This window comes from Taudactylus pleione, unplaced genomic scaffold (assembly GCF_031769625.1).
Source record: "Taudactylus pleione unplaced genomic scaffold, aTauple2 ptg000967l, whole genome shotgun sequence".
In the NCBI taxonomy this organism is placed as follows: domain Eukaryota; kingdom Metazoa; phylum Chordata; class Amphibia; order Anura; family Myobatrachidae; genus Taudactylus; species Taudactylus pleione.
The window spans coordinates 12,432,501-12,447,314 of NW_028285368.1; the positions used below are offsets into that span (position 1 = coordinate 12,432,501).

Consider the following 14,814-nt stretch of genomic DNA (forward strand, 5'->3'; position numbering starts at 1 on the left):
AAAAATGTAATGTAAAATGTAATAGAAAAGAATGTTATGGCTATATAAAATTACCTACAGCACCTGGTATTCCCAGGTGGTCTCCCATCCAAATACTAACCAGACCCAACACTGCATAGCTTCCAAGATCAGACGAGATTGGGCATGTCCAGTGTGGGTTGGCTGTAGGTGCTCAAAAGCGTTAACTTTAGACCTCTTTTACTTCTTAACTCAAGTAAATTCATTGATAAGTTGAAAAAATTAAATGTAAAATGTAATAGAAAAAACTGTTATGGCAGTATAAAATGACCTACAGCACCTGGGATTCCTGGGTGGTCTCCCACCCAAGTACTAACCAGGCTCAACACTGCATAGTTTCCAAGATCAGACGAGATTGGGCATGTCCAGTGTGGTTTGGCTGCATGTGCTCAATAATATTAACTTTAGACCTCTTTTACTTCTTAACTCAAGTAAATTCATTGATAAGTTGAAAAAATGTAATGTAAAATGTAATAGAAAAGAATGTTTTGGCTGTATAAAATTACCTACAGCACCTGGTATTCCCAGGTGGTCTCCCATCCAAGTACAAACCAGGCCCAACACTGCATAGCATACAAGATCAGACGAGATTGGGCATGTCCAGTGTGGTTTGGCTGTAGGTGCTCAAAAGCATTAAATTTAGACCTCTATTACTTCTTAACTCAAGTAAATTCATTGATAAGTTGAAAAAATTAAATGTAAAATGTAATAGAAAAGAATGTTATGGCAGTATAAAATTACCTACAGCACCTGGCATTCCCAGGTGGTCTCCCATCCAAGTACTAACCAGGCCCAACACTGCATAGCTTCCAAGATCAGACAAGATTGGGCATGTCCTCTGTGGTTTGACTGTAGGTGCCCACAAACCTTAACTTTAGACCTCTTTTACTTCTTAACTCAAGTAAATTCAATGATTAGTTGAAAAATGAAATGTAAAATGTAATAGAAAAGAATGTTATGGCAGTATAAAATTACCAACAGCACCTGCTATTCCCAGGTGGGTTCCCATCCAAGTACTTACCATGCCCAACACTGCATAGCTTCCAAGATCAGACGAAATTGGCCATGTCCAGTGTGGTTTGGCTATAGGTGCTGAAAGATATTAACTTTAGACCTCTTTTACTTCTTAACTCAAGTAAATTCATTGCTAAGTTGAAAAAATGTAATGTAAAATGTAATAGAAAAGAATTTTATGGCTATATAAAATTACCTACAGCACCTGGTATTCCCAGGTTGTCTCCCATCCAAGTATTAACCAGGCCCAACACTGCATAGCTTCCAAGATCAGATGAGATTGGGCATGTCCAGTGTGGTTTGGCTGTAGGTGCTAAAAGCCTTAACATTAGACCTCTATTACTTCTTAACTCAAGTAAATTCATTGATAAGTTGAAAAAATTAAATGTAAAATGTAATAGAAAAGAATGTTATGGCTGCATAAAATTAACTACAGCACCTGGTATTCCCAGGTGGTCTCCCATCCAAGTACTAACCAGGCCCAACACTGCATAGCTTCCAAGATCAGACGAGATTGGGCATATCCAGTGTGGTTTGGCTGTAGGTGCTTAAAAACATTAACTTTAGACCTCTATTACTTCTTAACTCAAGTAAATTCATTGATAAGTTGAAAAAATTTAATTTAAAATGTAATAGAAAAGAATGTTATGGCTATATAAAATTACCTACAGCACCTGGTATTTCCAGGTGGTTTCCCATCCAAGTACTAACCAGGGCCAACACTGCTTAGCTTCCAAGATCAGACGCGATTGGGCATGTCCAGTGTGGTTTGGCTGCAGGTGCTCAACAACATTAACTTTAGACCTCTATTACTTCTTAACTCAAGTAAATTCATTGATAAGTTGAAAAAATTAAATCTAAAATGTAATAGAAAAGAATGTTATGGCAGTATAAAATTACCTACAGCACCTGGTATTCCCAGGTGGTCTCCCATCTAAGTACGAACCAGACCCAACACTGCATAGCTTCCAAGTTCAGACGAGAGTGGGCATGTCCAGTGTGGTTTGGCTGTAGGTGCTCAAAAACATTAACTTTAGACCTCTTTTACTTCTTAACTCAAGTAAATTCATTGATAAGTTGAAAAAATTAAATGTAAAATGTAATAGAAAAAACTGTTATGGCAGTATAAAATGACCTACAGCACCTGGGATTCCTGGGTGGTCTCCCACCCAAGTACTAACCAGGCTCAACACTGCATAGTTTCCAAGATCAGACGAGATTGGGCATGTCCAGTGTGGTTTGGCTGCATGTGCTCAATAATATTAACTTTAGACCTCTTTTACTTCTTAACTCAAGTAAATTCATTGATAAGTTGAAAAAATGTAATGTAAAATGTAATAGAAAAGAATGTTTTGGCTGTATAAAATTACCTACAGCACCTGGTATTCCCAGGTGGTCTCCCATCCAAGTACAAACCAGGCCCAACACTGCATAGCATACAAGATCAGACGAGATTGGGCATGTCCAGTGTGGTTTGGCTGTAGGTGCTCAAAAGCATTAAATTTAGACCTCTATTACTTCTTAACTCAAGTAAATTCAATGATAAGTTGAAAAAATTAAATGTAAAATGTAATAGAAAAGAATGTTATGGCAGTATAAAATTACCTACAGCACCTGGCATTCCCAGGTGGACTCCCATCCAAGTACTAACCAGGCCCAACACTGCATAGCTTCCAAGATCAGACAAGATTGGGCATGTCCTCTGTGGTTTGACTGTAGGTGCCCACAAACCTTAACTTTAGACCTCTTTTACTTCTTAACTCAAGTAAATTCAATGATTAGTTGAAAAATGAAATGTAAAATGTAATAGAAAAGAATGTTATGGCAGTATAAAATTACCAACAGCACCTGGTATTCCCAGGTGGGTTCCCATCCAAGTACTAACCATGCCCAACACTGCATAGCTTCCAAGATCAGACGAAATTGGCCATGTCCAGTGTGGTTTATCTATAGGTGCTGAAAGATATTAACTTTAGACCTTTTTTACTTCTTAACTCAAGTAAATTCATTGCTAAGTTGAAAAAATGTAATGTAAAATGTAATAGAAAAGAATTTTATGGCTATATAAAATTACCTACAGCACCTGGTATTCCCAGGTGGTCTCCCATCCAAGTATTAACCAGGCCCAACACTGCATAGCTTCCAAGATCAGACGAGATTGGGCATGTCCAGTGTGGTTTGGCTGTAGGTGCTAAAAGCCTTAACATTAGACCTTTATTACTTCTTAACTCAAGTAAATTAATTGATAAGTTGAAAAAATTAAATGTAATATGTAATAGAAAAGAATGTTATGGCTGCATAAAATTACCTACAGCACCTGGTATTCCCAGGTGGTCTCCCATCCAAGTACTAACCAGGCCCAACACTGCATAGCTTCCAAGATCAGACGAGATTGGGCATATCCAGTGTGGTTTGGCTGTAGGTGCTCAAAAACATTAACTTTAGACCTCTATTACATCTTAACTCAAGTAAATTCATTGATAAGTTGAAAAAATTTAATTTAAAATGTAATAGAAAAGAATGTTATGGCTATATAAAATTACCTACAGCACCTGGTATTTCCAGGTGGTCTCCCATCCAAGTACTAACCAGGCCCAACACTGCATAGCTTCCAAGATCAGACGAGATTGGGCATGTCCAGTGTGGTTTGGCTGCAGGTGCTCAAAAACATTAACTTTAGACCTCTATTACTTCTTAACTCAAGTAAATTCATTGATAAGTTGAAAAAATTAAATCTAAAATGTAATAGAAAAGAATGTTATGGCAGTATAAAATTACCTACAGCACCTGGTATTCCCAGGTGGTCTCCCATCTAAGTACGAACCAGACCCAACACTGCATAGCTTCCAAGTTCAGACGAGAGTGGGCATGTCCAGTGTGGTTTGGCTGTAGGTGCTCAAAACCATTAACTTTAGACCTCTTTTACTTCTTAACTCAATTAAATTCAATGATTATTTTAAAAATGAAATGTAAAATGTAATAGAAAAGAATGTTATGGCAGTATAAAATTACCTACAGCTCCTGGTATTCCCAGGTGGTCTCCCATCCAAGTACTAACCAGGCCCAACACTGCATAGTTTCCAAGATCAGATGAGATTGGGCATGTCCAGCGTGGTTTGGCTGTAGGTGCTCAAAAACATTAACTTTAGACCTCTATTACTTCTTAACTCAAGTAAATTCATTGATAAGTTGAAAAAATTAAATGTAAAATGTAATATAAAAGACTGTTTTGGCTGTATAAAATTACCTACAGCACCTGGTATTCCCAGGTGGTCTCCCATCCAAGTACAAACCAGGCCCAACACTGCATAGCTTACAAGATCAGACGAGATTGGGCATGTCCAGTGTGGTTTGGCTGTAGGTGCTCACAAGCATTAAATTTAGACCTCTATTACTTCTTAACTCAAGTAAATTCAATGATAAGTTGAAAAAATTAAATGTAAAATGTAATAGAAAAGAATGTTATGGCAGTATAAAATTACCTATTGCACCTGGTATTCCCAGGTGGTCTCCCATCCAAGTACTAACCAGGCCCAGCACTGCATAGCTTCCAAGATCAGACGAGATTGCGCATGTCCTCTGTGGTTTGACTGTAGGTGCTCACAAACCTTAACTTTAGACAACTTTTACTTCTAAACTCAAGTAAATTCATTGATAAGTTGAAAAAATTAAATGTAAAATGTAATAGAAAAGAATGTTATGGCAGTATAAAATTACCTACAGCACCTGGTATTCCCAGGTGGTCTCCCGTCCAAATACTAACCAGGCCCAACACTGCATAGCTTCCAAGATCAGACGAGATTGGGCATGTCCAGTGTGGTTTGGCTGTATGTGCTCAAAAGCGTTAACTTTAGACAACTTTTACTTCTAAACTCAAGTAAATTCATTGATAAGTTGAAAAAATTAAATGTAAAATGTAATAGAAAAGACTGTTATGGCAGTATAAAATGACCTACAGCACCAGGGATTCCCAGGTGGTCTCCCATCCAAGTACTAACCAGGCCCAACACTGCATAGCTTCCAAGATCAGACGAGATTGGGCATGTCCAGTGTGGTTTGGCTGTATGTGCTCAAAAACATTAACTTTAGACCTCTTTTACTTCTTAACTCAAGTAAATTCAATGATTAGTTGAAAAATGAAATGTAAAATATAATAGAAAAGAATGTTATGGCAGTATAAAATTACCTACAGCACCTGGTATTTCCAGGTGGTCTCCCATCCAAGTACTAACCAGGCCCAAAACTGCATAGCTTCCAAGATCAGACGAGATTGGGCATGTCCAGTGTGGTTTGGCTGCAGGTGCTCAAAAACATTAACTTTAGACCTCTATTACTTCTTAACTCAAGTAAATTCATTGATAAGTTGAAAAAATTAAATCTAAAATGTAATAGAAAAGAATGTTATGGCAGTATAAAATTACCTACAGCACCTGGTATTCCCAGGTGGTCTCCCATCTAAGTACGAACCAGACCCAACACTGCATAGCTTCCAAGTTCAGACGAGAGTGGGCATGTCCAGTGTGGTTTGGCTGTAGGTGCTCAAAAACATTAACTTTAGACCTCTTTTACTTCTTAACTCAAGTAAATTCATTGATAAGTTGAAAAAATTAAATGTAAAATGTAATAGAAAAAACTGTTATGGCAGTATAAAATGACCTACAGCACCTGGGATTCCTGGGTGGTCTCCCACCCAAGTACTAACCAGGCTCAACACTGCATAGTTTCCAAGATCAGACGAGATTGGGCATGTCCAGTGTGGTTTGGCTGCATGTGCTCAATAATATTAACTTTAGACCTCTTTTACTTCTTAACTCAAGTAAATTCATTGATAAGTTGAAAAAATTTAATGTAAAATGTAATAGAAAAGAATGTTTTGGCTGTATAAAATTACCTACAGCACCTGGTATTCCCAGGTGGTCTCCCATCCAAGTACAAACCAGGCCCAACACTGCATAGCATACAAGATCAGACGAGATTGGGCATGTCCAGTGTGGTTTGGCTGTAGGTGCTCAAAAGCATTAAATTTAGACCTCTATTACTTCTTAACTCAAGTAAATTCATTGATAAGTTGAAAAAATTAAATGTAAAATGTAATAGAAAAGAATGTTATGGCAGTATAAAATTACCTACAGCACCTGGCATTCCCAGGTGGTCTCCCATCCAAGTACTAACCAGGCCCAACACTGCATAGCTTCCAAGATCAGACAAGATTGGGCATGTCCTCTGTGGTTTGACTGTAGGTGCCCACAAACCTTAACTTTAGACCTCTTTTACTTCTTAACTCAAGTAAATTCAATGATTAGTTGAAAAATGAAATGTAAAATGTAATAGAAAAGAATGTTATGGCAGTATAAAATTACCAACAGCACCTGGTATTCCCAGGTGGGTTCCCATCCAAGTACTAACCATGCCCAACACTGCATAGCTTCCAAGATCAGACGAAATTGGCCATGTCCAGTGTGGTTTGGATATAGGTGCTGAAAGATATTAACTTTAGACCTCTTTTACTTCTTAACTCAAGTAAATTCATTGCTAAGTTGAAAAAATGTAATGTAAAATGTAATAGAAAAGAATTTTATGGCTATACAAAATTACCTACAGCACCTGGTATTCCCAGGTGGTCTCCCATCCAAGTATTAACCAGGCCCAACACTGCATAGCTTCCAAGATCAGACGAGATTGGGCATGTCCAGTGTGGTTTGGCTGTAGGTGCTAAAAGCCTTAACATTAGACCTCTATTACTTCTTAACTCAAGTAAATTCATTGATAAGTTGAAAAAATTAAATGTAAAATGTAATAGAAAAGAATGTTATGGCTGCATAAAATTACCTACAGCACCTGGTATTCCCAGGTGGTCTCCCATCCAAGTACTAACCAGGCCCAACACTGCATAGCTTCCAAGATCAGACGAGATTGGGCATATCCAGTGTGGTTTGGCTGTAGGTGCTCAAAAACATTAACTTTAGACCTCTATTACTTCTTAACTGAAGTAAATTCATTGATAAGTTGAAAAAATTTAATTTAAAATGTAATAGAAAAGAATGTTATGGCTATATAAAATTACCTACAGCACCTGGTATTTCCAGGTGGTCTCCCATCCAAGTACTAACCAGGCCCAACACTGCATAGCTTCCAAGATCAGACGAGATTGGGCATGTCCAGTGTGGTTTGGCTGCAGGTGCTCAAAAACATTAACTTTAGACCTCTATTACTTCTTAACTCAAGTAAATTCATTGATAAGTTGAAAAAATTAAATCTAAAATGTAATAGAAAAGAATGTTATGGCAGTATAAAATTACCTACAGCACCTGGTATTCCCAGGTGGTCTCCCATCTAAGTACGAACCAGACCCAACACTGCATAGCTTCCAAGTTCAGACGAGAGTGGGCATGTCCAGTGTGGTTTGGCTGTAGGTGCTCAAAAACATTAACTTTAGACCTCTTTTACTTCTTAACTCAAGTAAATTCAATGATTATTTTAAAAATGAAATGTAAAATGTAAAAGAAAAGAATGTTATGGCAGTATAAAATTACCTACAGCTCCTGGTATTCCCAGGTGGTCTCCCATCCAAGTACTAACCAGGCCCAACACTGCATAGTTTCCAAGATCAGATGAGATTGGGCATGTCCAGCGTGGTTTGGCTGTAGGTGCTCAAAAACATTAACTTTAGACCTCTATTACTTCTTAACTCAAGTAAATTCATTGATAAGTTGAAAAAATTAAATGTAAAATGTAATATAAAAGACTGTTTTGGCTGTATAAAATTACCTACAGCACCTGGTATTCCCAGGTGGTCTCCCATCCAAGTACAAACCAGGCCCAACACTGCATAGCTTACAAGATCAGACGAGATTGGGCATGTCCAGTGTGGTTTGGCTGTAGGTGCTCACAAGCATTAAATTTAGACCTCTATTACTTCTTAACTCAAGTAAATTCAATGATAAGTTGAAAAAATTAAATGTAAAATGTAATAGAAAAGAATGTTATGGCAGTATAAAATTACCTATTGCACCTGGTATTCCCAGGTGGTCTCCCATCCAAGTACTAACCAGGCCCAGCACTGCATAGCTTCCAAGATCAGACGAGATTGGGCATGTCCTCTGTGGTTTGACTGTAGGTGCTCACAAACCTTAACTTTAGACCTCTTTTACTTCTTAACTCAAGTAAATTAATTGATAAGTTGAAAAAATGTAATGTAAAATGTAATAGAAAAGAATGTTATGGCAATATAAAATTACCTACAGCACCTGGTATTCCCAGGTGGTCTCCCGTCCAAATACTAACCAGGCCCAACACTGCATAGCTTCCAAGATCAGACGAGATTGGGCATGTCCAGTGTGGTTTGGCTGTATGTGCTCAAAAGCGTTAACTTTAGACAACTTTTACTTCTAAACTCAAGTAAATTGATTGATAAGTTGAAAAAATTAAAAGTAAAATGTAATAGAAAAGACTGTTATGGCAGTATAAAATGACCTACAGCACCAGGGATTCCTAGGTGGTCTCCCATCCAAGTACTAACCAGGCCCAACACTGCATAGCTTCCAAGATCAGACGAGATTGGGCATGTCCAGTGTGGTTTGGCTGTAGGTGCTCAAAAACATTAACTTTAGACCTCTTTTACTTCTTAACTCAAGTAAATTCAATGATTAGTTGAAAAATGAAATGTAAAATATAATAGAAAAGAATGTTATGGCAGTATAAAATTACCTACAGCTCCTGGTATTCCCAGGTGGTCTCCCATCCAAGTACTAACCAGGCCAAACACTGCATAGTTTCCAAGATCAGATGAGATTGGGCAAGTCCAGCGTGGTTTGGCTGTAGGTGCTCAAAAACATAAACTTTAGACCTCTTTTACATCTTAACTCAAGTAAATTCATTGATAAGTTGAAAAAATTAAATGTAAAATGTAATAGAAAAGAATGTTATGGCAGTATAAAACTACCTACAGCACCTGTTATTCCCAGGTGGTCTCCCATCCAAGTACTAACCAGGCCCAGCTCTGCATAGCTTCCAAGATCAGACAAGATTGGGCATGTCCTCTGTGGTTTGACTGTAGGTGCTCACAAACCTTAACTTTAGACCTCTTTTACTTCTTAACTCAAGTAAATTCAATGATTAGTTGAAAAATGAAATGTAAAATGTAATAGAAAAGAATGTTATGGCAGTATAAAATTACCTACAGCACCTGGTATTCCCAGGTGGGTTCCCATCCAAGTACTAACCATGCCCAACACTGCATAGCTTCCAAGATCAGTCGACATTGGCCATGTCCAGTGTGGTTTGGCTATAGGTGCTGAAAAACATTAACTTTAGACCTCTTTTACTTCTTAAATCAAGTAAATTCATTGCTAAGTTGAACAAATGTAATGTAAAATGTAATAGAAAAGAATGTTATGGCTATATAAAATTACCTACAGCACCTGGTATTCCCAGGTGGTCTCCCATCCAAGTATTAACCAGGCCCAACACTGCATAGCTTCCAAGATCAGACGAGATTGGGCATGTCCAGTGTGGTTTGGCTGTAGGTGCTAAAAGCATTAACATTAGACCTCTATTACTTCTTAACTCAAGTAAATTCATTGATAAGTTGAAAAAATTAAATCTAAAATGTAATAGAAAAGAATGTTATGGCAGTATAAAATTACCTACAGCACCTGGTATTCCCAGGTGGTCTCCCATCCAAGTACTAGCCAGACCCAACACTGCATAGCTTCCAAGTTCAGATGAGAGTGGGCATGTCCAGTGTGGTTTGGCTGTAGGTGCTCAAAAACATTAACTTTAGACCTCTTTTACTTCTTAACTCAGGTAAATTCATTGATAAGTTGAAAAAATGTAATGTAAAATGTAATAGAAAAGAATGTTATGGCAGTATAAAATTACCTATTGCACCTGGTATTCCCAGGTGGTCTCCCATCCAAGTACTAACCAGGCCCAGCACTGCATAGCTTCCAAGATCAGACGAGATTGGGCATGTCCTCTGTGGTTTGACTGTAGGTGCTCACAAACCTTAACTTTAGACCTCTTTTACTTCTTAACTCAAGAAAATTAATTGATAAGTTGAAACAATGTAATGTAAAATGTAATAGAAAAGAATGTTATGGCAATATAAAATTACCAACAGCACCTGGTATTCCCAGGTGGGTTCCCATCCAAGTACTAACCATGCCCAACACTGCATAGCTTCCAAGATCAGACGAAATTGGCCATGTCCAGTGTGGTTTGGATATAGGTGCTGAAAGATATTAACTTTAGACCTCTTTTACTTCTTAACTCAAGTAAATTCATTGCTAAGTTGAAAAAATGTAATGTAAAATGTAATAGAAAAGAATTTTATGGCTATACAAAATTACCTACAGCACCTGGTATTCCCAGGTGGTCTCCCATCCAAGTATTAACCAGGCCCAACACTGCATAGCTTCCAAGATCAGACGAGATTGGGCATGTCCAGTGTGGTTTGGCTGTAGGTGCTAAAAGCCTTAACATTAGACCTCTATTACTTCTTAACTCAAGTAAATTCATTGATAAGTTGAAAAAATTAAATGTAAATTGTAATAGAAAAGAATGTTATGGCTGCATAAAATTACCTACAGCACCTGGTATTCCCAGGTGGTCTCCCATCCAAGTACTAACCAGGCCCAACACTGCATAGCTTCCAAGATCAGACGAGATTGGGCATATCCAGTGTGGTTTGGCTGTAGGTGCTCAAAAACATTAACTTTAGACCTCTATTACTTCTTAACTGAAGTAAATTCATTGATAAGTTGAAAAAATTTAATTTAAAATGTAATAGAAAAGAATGTTATGGCTATATAAAATTACCTACAGCACCTGGTATTTCCAGGTGGTCTCCCATCCAAGTACTAACCAGGCCCAACACTGCATAGCTTCCAAGATCAGACGAGATTGGGCATGTCCAGTGTGGTTTGGCTGCAGGTGCTCAAAAACATTAACTTTAGACCTCTATTACTTCTTAACTCAAGTAAATTCATTGATAAGTTGAAAAAATTAAATCTAAAATGTAATAGAAAAGAATGTTATGGCAGTATAAAATTACCTACAGCACCTGGTATTCCCAGGTGGTCTCCCATCTAAGTACGAACCAGACCCAACACTGCATAGCTTCCAAGTTCAGACGAGAGTGGGCATGTCCAGTGTGGTTTGGCTGTAGGTGCTCAAAAACATTAACTTTAGACCTCTTTTACTTCTTAACTCAAGTAAATTCAATGATTATTTTAAAAATGAAATGTAAAATGTAAAAGAAAAGAATGTTATGGCAGTATAAAATTACCTACAGCTCCTGGTATTCCCAGGTGGTCTCCCATCCAAGTACTAACCAGGCCCAACACTGCATAGTTTCCAAGATCAGATGAGATTGGGCATGTCCAGCGTGGTTTGGCTGTAGGTGCTCAAAAACATTAACTTTAGACCTCTATTACTTCTTAACTCAAGTAAATTCATTGATAAGTTGAAAAAATTAAATGTAAAATGTAATATAAAAGACTGTTTTGGCTGTATAAAATTACCTACAGCACCTGGTATTCCCAGGTGGTCTCCCATCCAAGTACAAACCAGGCCCAACACTGCATAGCTTACAAGATCAGACGAGATTGGGCATGTCCAGTGTGGTTTGGCTGTAGGTGCTCACAAGCATTAAATTTAGACCTCTATTACTTCTTAACTCAAGTAAATTCAATGATAAGTTGAAAAAATTAAATGTAAAATGTAATAGAAAAGAATGTTATGGCAGTATAAAATTACCTATTGCACCTGGTATTCCCAGGTGGTCTCCCATCCAAGTACTAACCAGGCCCAGCACTGCATAGCTTCCAAGATCAGACGAGATTGGGCATGTCCTCTGTGGTTTGACTGTAGGTGCTCACAAACCTTAACTTTAGACCTCTTTTACTTCTTAACTCAAGTAAATTAATTGATAAGTTGAAAAAATGTAATGTAAAATGTAATAGAAAAGAATGTTATGGCAATATAAAATTACCTACAGCACCTGGTATTCCCAGGTGGTCTCCCGTCCAAATACTAACCAGGCCCAACACTGCATAGCTTCCAAGATCAGACGAGATTGGGCATGTCCAGTGTGGTTTGGCTGTATGTGCTCAAAAGCGTTAACTTTAGACAACTTTTACTTCTAAACTCAAGTAAATTGATTGATAAGTTGAAAAAATTAAAAGTAAAATGTAATAGAAAAGACTGTTATGGCAGTATAAAATGACCTACAGCACCAGGGATTCCTAGGTGGTCTCCTATCCAAGTACTAACCAGGCCCAACACTGCATAGCTTCCAAGATCAGACGAGATTGGGCATGTCCAGTGTGGTTTGGCTGTAGGTGCTCAAAAACATTAACTTTAGACCTCTTTTACTTCTTAACTCAAGTAAATTCAATGATTAGTTGAAAAATGAAATGTAAAATATAATAGAAAAGAATGTTATGGCAGTATAAAATTACCTACAGCTCCTGGTATTCCCAGGTGGTCTCCCATCCAAGTACTAACCAGGCCAAACACTGCATAGTTTCCAAGATCAGATGAGATTGGGCAAGTCCAGCGTGGTTTGGCTGTAGGTGCTCAAAAACATAAACTTTAGACCTCTTTTACATCTTAACTCAAGTAAATTTATTGATAAGTTGAAAAAATTAAATGTAAAATGTAATAGAAAAGAATGTTAAGGGAGTATAAAACTACCTACAGCACCTGTTATTCCCAGGTGGTCTCCCATCCAAGTACTAACCAGGCCCAGCTCTGCATAGCTTCCAAGATCAGACAAGATTGGGCATGTCCTCTGTGGTTTGACTGTAGGTGCTCACAAACCTTAACTTTAGACCTCTTTTACTTCTTAACTCAAGTAAATTCAATGATTAGTTGAAAAATGAAATGTAAAATGTAATAGAAAAGAATGTTATGGCAGTATAAAATTACCTACAGCACCTGGTATTCCCAGGTGGGTTCCCATCCAAGTACTAACCATGCCCAACACTGCATAGCTTCCAAGATCAGTCGACATTGGCCATGTCCAGTGTGGTTTGGCTATAGGTGCTGAAAAACATTAACTTTAGACCTCTTTTACTTCTTAAATCAAGTAAATTCATTGCTAAGTTGAAAAAATGTAATGTAAAATGTAATAGAAAAGAATGTTATGGCTATATAAAATTACCTACAGCACCTGGTATTCCCAGGTGGTCTCCCATCCAAGTATTAACCAGGCCCAACACTGCATAGCTTCCAAGATCAGACGAGATTGGGCATGTCCAGTGTGGTTTGGCTGTAGGTGCTAAAAGCATTAACATTAGACCTCTATTACTTCTTAACTCAAGTAAATTCATTGATAAGTTGAAAAAATTAAATCTAAAATGTAATAGAAAAGAATGTTATGGCAGTATAAAATTACCTACAGCACCTGGTATTCCCAGGTGGTCTCCCATCCAAGTACTAACCAGACCCAACACTGCATAGCTTCCAAGTTCAGATGAGAGTGGGCATGTCCACTGTGGTTTGGCTGTAGGTGCTCAAAAACATTAACTTTAGACCTCTTTTACTTCTTAACTCAGGTAAATTCATTGATAAGTTGAAAAAATGTAATGTAAAATGTAATAGAAAAGAATGTTATGGCAGTATAAAATTACCTATTGCACCTGGTATTCCCAGGTGGTCTCCCATCCAAGTACTAACCAGGCCCAGCACTGCATAGCTTCCAAGATCAGACAAGATTGGGCATGTCCTCTGTGGTTTGACTGTAGGTGCTCACAAACCTTAACTTTAGACCTCTTTTACTTCTTAACTCAAGAAAATTAATTGATAAGTTGAAACAATGTAATGTAAAATGTAATAGAAAAGAATGTTATGGCAATATAAAATTACCTACAGCACCTGGTATTTCCAGGTGGTCTCCCGTCCAAATACTAACCAGGCCCAACACTGCATAGCTTCCAAGATCAGACGAGATAGGGCTTGTCTAGTGTGGTTTGGCTGTATGTGCTCAAAAGCGTTAACTTTAGACCTCTTTTACTTCTTAACTCAAGTAAATTCATTGATAAGTTGAAAAAATTAAATGTAAAATGTAATAGAAAAGAATGTTATGGCAGTATAAATTGACCTACAGCACCAGGGATTCCTAGGCGGTCTCCCATCCAAGTACTAACCAGGCCCAACACTGCATAGCTTCCAAGATCAAACAAGATTGGGCATGTCCAGTGTGGTTTGGCTGTATGTGCTCAAAAACATTAACTTTAGACCTCTTTTACTTCTTAACTCAAGTAAATTCATTGATAAGTTGAAAAAATTAAATGCAAAATGTAATAGAAAAGAATGTTATGGCAGTATAAAATTACCTACAGCACCTGGTGTTCCCAAGTGGTCTCCCATCCAAGTACTAACCAGGCCCAACACTGCATAGCTTCCAATTTCAGACGAAATTGGGCATGTCCAGTGTGGTTTGGCTGTAGGTGCTCAAAAACATTAACTTTAGACCTCTTTTACTTCTTAACTCAAGTAAATTCAATGATTAGTTGAAAAATGAAATGTAAAATATAATAGAAAAGAATGTTATGGCAGTATAAAATAACCTACAGCTCCTGGTATTCCCAGGTGGTCTCCCATCCAAGTACTAACCAGGCAAAACACTGCATAGTTTCCAAGATCAGATGAGATTGGGCAAGTCCAGCGTGGTTTGGCTGTAGGTGCTCAAAAACATTAACTTTAGACCTCTTTTACATCTTAACTCAAGTAAATTCATTGATAAGTTGAAAAAATTAAATGTAAAATGTAATAGAA

The 14,814-nt window shown here is 37.7% G+C and overlaps 3 non-coding genes and 54 pseudogenes across 3 annotated transcripts; all 57 read right to left on the reverse strand.

The window, feature by feature from the left end:
* Nucleotides 1-51: 51 nt before the first annotated feature.
* On the reverse strand, nt 52-170 carry LOC148469878 (5S ribosomal RNA; annotated as a pseudogene).
* Nucleotides 171-286: 116 nt separating this feature from the next.
* On the reverse strand, nt 287-405 carry LOC148469879 (5S ribosomal RNA; annotated as a pseudogene).
* Nucleotides 406-521: 116 nt separating this feature from the next.
* Nucleotides 522-640, reverse strand: LOC148469880 (5S ribosomal RNA; annotated as a pseudogene).
* A 116-nt stretch (nt 641-756) lies between these two features.
* Nucleotides 757-875, reverse strand: LOC148469881 (5S ribosomal RNA; annotated as a pseudogene).
* Nucleotides 876-1,225: 350 nt separating this feature from the next.
* LOC148469882 (5S ribosomal RNA) lies at nt 1,226-1,344 on the reverse strand (annotated as a pseudogene).
* Nucleotides 1,345-1,459: 115 nt separating this feature from the next.
* Nucleotides 1,460-1,578, reverse strand: LOC148469883 (5S ribosomal RNA; annotated as a pseudogene).
* Nucleotides 1,579-1,694: 116 nt separating this feature from the next.
* Nucleotides 1,695-1,813, reverse strand: LOC148469884 (5S ribosomal RNA; annotated as a pseudogene).
* Nucleotides 1,814-1,929: 116 nt separating this feature from the next.
* Nucleotides 1,930-2,048, reverse strand: LOC148469885 (5S ribosomal RNA; annotated as a pseudogene).
* A 116-nt stretch (nt 2,049-2,164) lies between these two features.
* LOC148469886 (5S ribosomal RNA) lies at nt 2,165-2,283 on the reverse strand (annotated as a pseudogene).
* Nucleotides 2,284-2,399: 116 nt separating this feature from the next.
* Nucleotides 2,400-2,518, reverse strand: LOC148469887 (5S ribosomal RNA; annotated as a pseudogene).
* Nucleotides 2,519-2,634: 116 nt separating this feature from the next.
* Nucleotides 2,635-2,753, reverse strand: LOC148469888 (5S ribosomal RNA; annotated as a pseudogene).
* Nucleotides 2,754-3,103: 350 nt separating this feature from the next.
* On the reverse strand, nt 3,104-3,222 carry LOC148469889 (5S ribosomal RNA; annotated as a pseudogene).
* Nucleotides 3,223-3,337: 115 nt separating this feature from the next.
* LOC148469890 (5S ribosomal RNA) lies at nt 3,338-3,456 on the reverse strand. Its single transcript, XR_015874544.1, has one exon. It is a non-coding gene; the product is annotated as a 5S ribosomal RNA (ribosomal RNA).
* Nucleotides 3,457-3,572: 116 nt separating this feature from the next.
* LOC148469891 (5S ribosomal RNA) lies at nt 3,573-3,691 on the reverse strand (annotated as a pseudogene).
* Nucleotides 3,692-3,807: 116 nt separating this feature from the next.
* On the reverse strand, nt 3,808-3,926 carry LOC148469892 (5S ribosomal RNA; annotated as a pseudogene).
* A 115-nt stretch (nt 3,927-4,041) lies between these two features.
* LOC148469893 (5S ribosomal RNA) lies at nt 4,042-4,160 on the reverse strand (annotated as a pseudogene).
* A 116-nt stretch (nt 4,161-4,276) lies between these two features.
* LOC148469894 (5S ribosomal RNA) lies at nt 4,277-4,395 on the reverse strand (annotated as a pseudogene).
* Nucleotides 4,396-4,511: 116 nt separating this feature from the next.
* On the reverse strand, nt 4,512-4,630 carry LOC148469895 (5S ribosomal RNA; annotated as a pseudogene).
* Nucleotides 4,631-4,746: 116 nt separating this feature from the next.
* Nucleotides 4,747-4,865, reverse strand: LOC148469896 (5S ribosomal RNA; annotated as a pseudogene).
* Nucleotides 4,866-4,981: 116 nt separating this feature from the next.
* LOC148469897 (5S ribosomal RNA) lies at nt 4,982-5,100 on the reverse strand (annotated as a pseudogene).
* A 115-nt stretch (nt 5,101-5,215) lies between these two features.
* Nucleotides 5,216-5,334, reverse strand: LOC148469898 (5S ribosomal RNA; annotated as a pseudogene).
* A 116-nt stretch (nt 5,335-5,450) lies between these two features.
* LOC148469899 (5S ribosomal RNA) lies at nt 5,451-5,569 on the reverse strand (annotated as a pseudogene).
* Nucleotides 5,570-5,685: 116 nt separating this feature from the next.
* On the reverse strand, nt 5,686-5,804 carry LOC148469900 (5S ribosomal RNA; annotated as a pseudogene).
* Nucleotides 5,805-5,920: 116 nt separating this feature from the next.
* LOC148469901 (5S ribosomal RNA) lies at nt 5,921-6,039 on the reverse strand (annotated as a pseudogene).
* A 116-nt stretch (nt 6,040-6,155) lies between these two features.
* LOC148469902 (5S ribosomal RNA) lies at nt 6,156-6,274 on the reverse strand (annotated as a pseudogene).
* Nucleotides 6,275-6,624: 350 nt separating this feature from the next.
* On the reverse strand, nt 6,625-6,743 carry LOC148469903 (5S ribosomal RNA; annotated as a pseudogene).
* A 115-nt stretch (nt 6,744-6,858) lies between these two features.
* Nucleotides 6,859-6,977, reverse strand: LOC148469904 (5S ribosomal RNA). Its single transcript, XR_015874545.1, has one exon. It is a non-coding gene; the product is annotated as a 5S ribosomal RNA (ribosomal RNA).
* Nucleotides 6,978-7,093: 116 nt separating this feature from the next.
* LOC148469905 (5S ribosomal RNA) lies at nt 7,094-7,212 on the reverse strand (annotated as a pseudogene).
* A 116-nt stretch (nt 7,213-7,328) lies between these two features.
* LOC148469906 (5S ribosomal RNA) lies at nt 7,329-7,447 on the reverse strand (annotated as a pseudogene).
* Nucleotides 7,448-7,562: 115 nt separating this feature from the next.
* On the reverse strand, nt 7,563-7,681 carry LOC148469907 (5S ribosomal RNA; annotated as a pseudogene).
* A 116-nt stretch (nt 7,682-7,797) lies between these two features.
* LOC148469908 (5S ribosomal RNA) lies at nt 7,798-7,916 on the reverse strand (annotated as a pseudogene).
* A 116-nt stretch (nt 7,917-8,032) lies between these two features.
* Nucleotides 8,033-8,151, reverse strand: LOC148469909 (5S ribosomal RNA; annotated as a pseudogene).
* Nucleotides 8,152-8,267: 116 nt separating this feature from the next.
* Nucleotides 8,268-8,386, reverse strand: LOC148469910 (5S ribosomal RNA; annotated as a pseudogene).
* Nucleotides 8,387-8,502: 116 nt separating this feature from the next.
* Nucleotides 8,503-8,621, reverse strand: LOC148469911 (5S ribosomal RNA; annotated as a pseudogene).
* A 115-nt stretch (nt 8,622-8,736) lies between these two features.
* Nucleotides 8,737-8,855, reverse strand: LOC148469912 (5S ribosomal RNA; annotated as a pseudogene).
* A 116-nt stretch (nt 8,856-8,971) lies between these two features.
* LOC148469913 (5S ribosomal RNA) lies at nt 8,972-9,090 on the reverse strand (annotated as a pseudogene).
* A 350-nt stretch (nt 9,091-9,440) lies between these two features.
* On the reverse strand, nt 9,441-9,559 carry LOC148469914 (5S ribosomal RNA; annotated as a pseudogene).
* Nucleotides 9,560-9,674: 115 nt separating this feature from the next.
* LOC148469915 (5S ribosomal RNA) lies at nt 9,675-9,793 on the reverse strand (annotated as a pseudogene).
* A 116-nt stretch (nt 9,794-9,909) lies between these two features.
* LOC148469916 (5S ribosomal RNA) lies at nt 9,910-10,028 on the reverse strand (annotated as a pseudogene).
* Nucleotides 10,029-10,379: 351 nt separating this feature from the next.
* LOC148469917 (5S ribosomal RNA) lies at nt 10,380-10,498 on the reverse strand (annotated as a pseudogene).
* A 115-nt stretch (nt 10,499-10,613) lies between these two features.
* On the reverse strand, nt 10,614-10,732 carry LOC148469918 (5S ribosomal RNA). Its single transcript, XR_015874546.1, has one exon. It is a non-coding gene; the product is annotated as a 5S ribosomal RNA (ribosomal RNA).
* A 116-nt stretch (nt 10,733-10,848) lies between these two features.
* On the reverse strand, nt 10,849-10,967 carry LOC148469919 (5S ribosomal RNA; annotated as a pseudogene).
* Nucleotides 10,968-11,083: 116 nt separating this feature from the next.
* On the reverse strand, nt 11,084-11,202 carry LOC148469920 (5S ribosomal RNA; annotated as a pseudogene).
* Nucleotides 11,203-11,317: 115 nt separating this feature from the next.
* LOC148469921 (5S ribosomal RNA) lies at nt 11,318-11,436 on the reverse strand (annotated as a pseudogene).
* Nucleotides 11,437-11,552: 116 nt separating this feature from the next.
* LOC148469922 (5S ribosomal RNA) lies at nt 11,553-11,671 on the reverse strand (annotated as a pseudogene).
* Nucleotides 11,672-11,787: 116 nt separating this feature from the next.
* LOC148469923 (5S ribosomal RNA) lies at nt 11,788-11,906 on the reverse strand (annotated as a pseudogene).
* Nucleotides 11,907-12,022: 116 nt separating this feature from the next.
* Nucleotides 12,023-12,141, reverse strand: LOC148469924 (5S ribosomal RNA; annotated as a pseudogene).
* Nucleotides 12,142-12,257: 116 nt separating this feature from the next.
* LOC148469925 (5S ribosomal RNA) lies at nt 12,258-12,376 on the reverse strand (annotated as a pseudogene).
* A 115-nt stretch (nt 12,377-12,491) lies between these two features.
* Nucleotides 12,492-12,610, reverse strand: LOC148469926 (5S ribosomal RNA; annotated as a pseudogene).
* A 116-nt stretch (nt 12,611-12,726) lies between these two features.
* On the reverse strand, nt 12,727-12,845 carry LOC148469927 (5S ribosomal RNA; annotated as a pseudogene).
* Nucleotides 12,846-13,195: 350 nt separating this feature from the next.
* LOC148469928 (5S ribosomal RNA) lies at nt 13,196-13,314 on the reverse strand (annotated as a pseudogene).
* Nucleotides 13,315-13,429: 115 nt separating this feature from the next.
* Nucleotides 13,430-13,548, reverse strand: LOC148469929 (5S ribosomal RNA; annotated as a pseudogene).
* Nucleotides 13,549-13,664: 116 nt separating this feature from the next.
* On the reverse strand, nt 13,665-13,783 carry LOC148469930 (5S ribosomal RNA; annotated as a pseudogene).
* Nucleotides 13,784-13,899: 116 nt separating this feature from the next.
* Nucleotides 13,900-14,018, reverse strand: LOC148469931 (5S ribosomal RNA; annotated as a pseudogene).
* Nucleotides 14,019-14,134: 116 nt separating this feature from the next.
* LOC148469932 (5S ribosomal RNA) lies at nt 14,135-14,253 on the reverse strand (annotated as a pseudogene).
* A 116-nt stretch (nt 14,254-14,369) lies between these two features.
* LOC148469933 (5S ribosomal RNA) lies at nt 14,370-14,488 on the reverse strand (annotated as a pseudogene).
* A 115-nt stretch (nt 14,489-14,603) lies between these two features.
* LOC148469934 (5S ribosomal RNA) lies at nt 14,604-14,722 on the reverse strand (annotated as a pseudogene).
* Between the last annotated feature and the right edge of the window lie 92 nt (nt 14,723-14,814).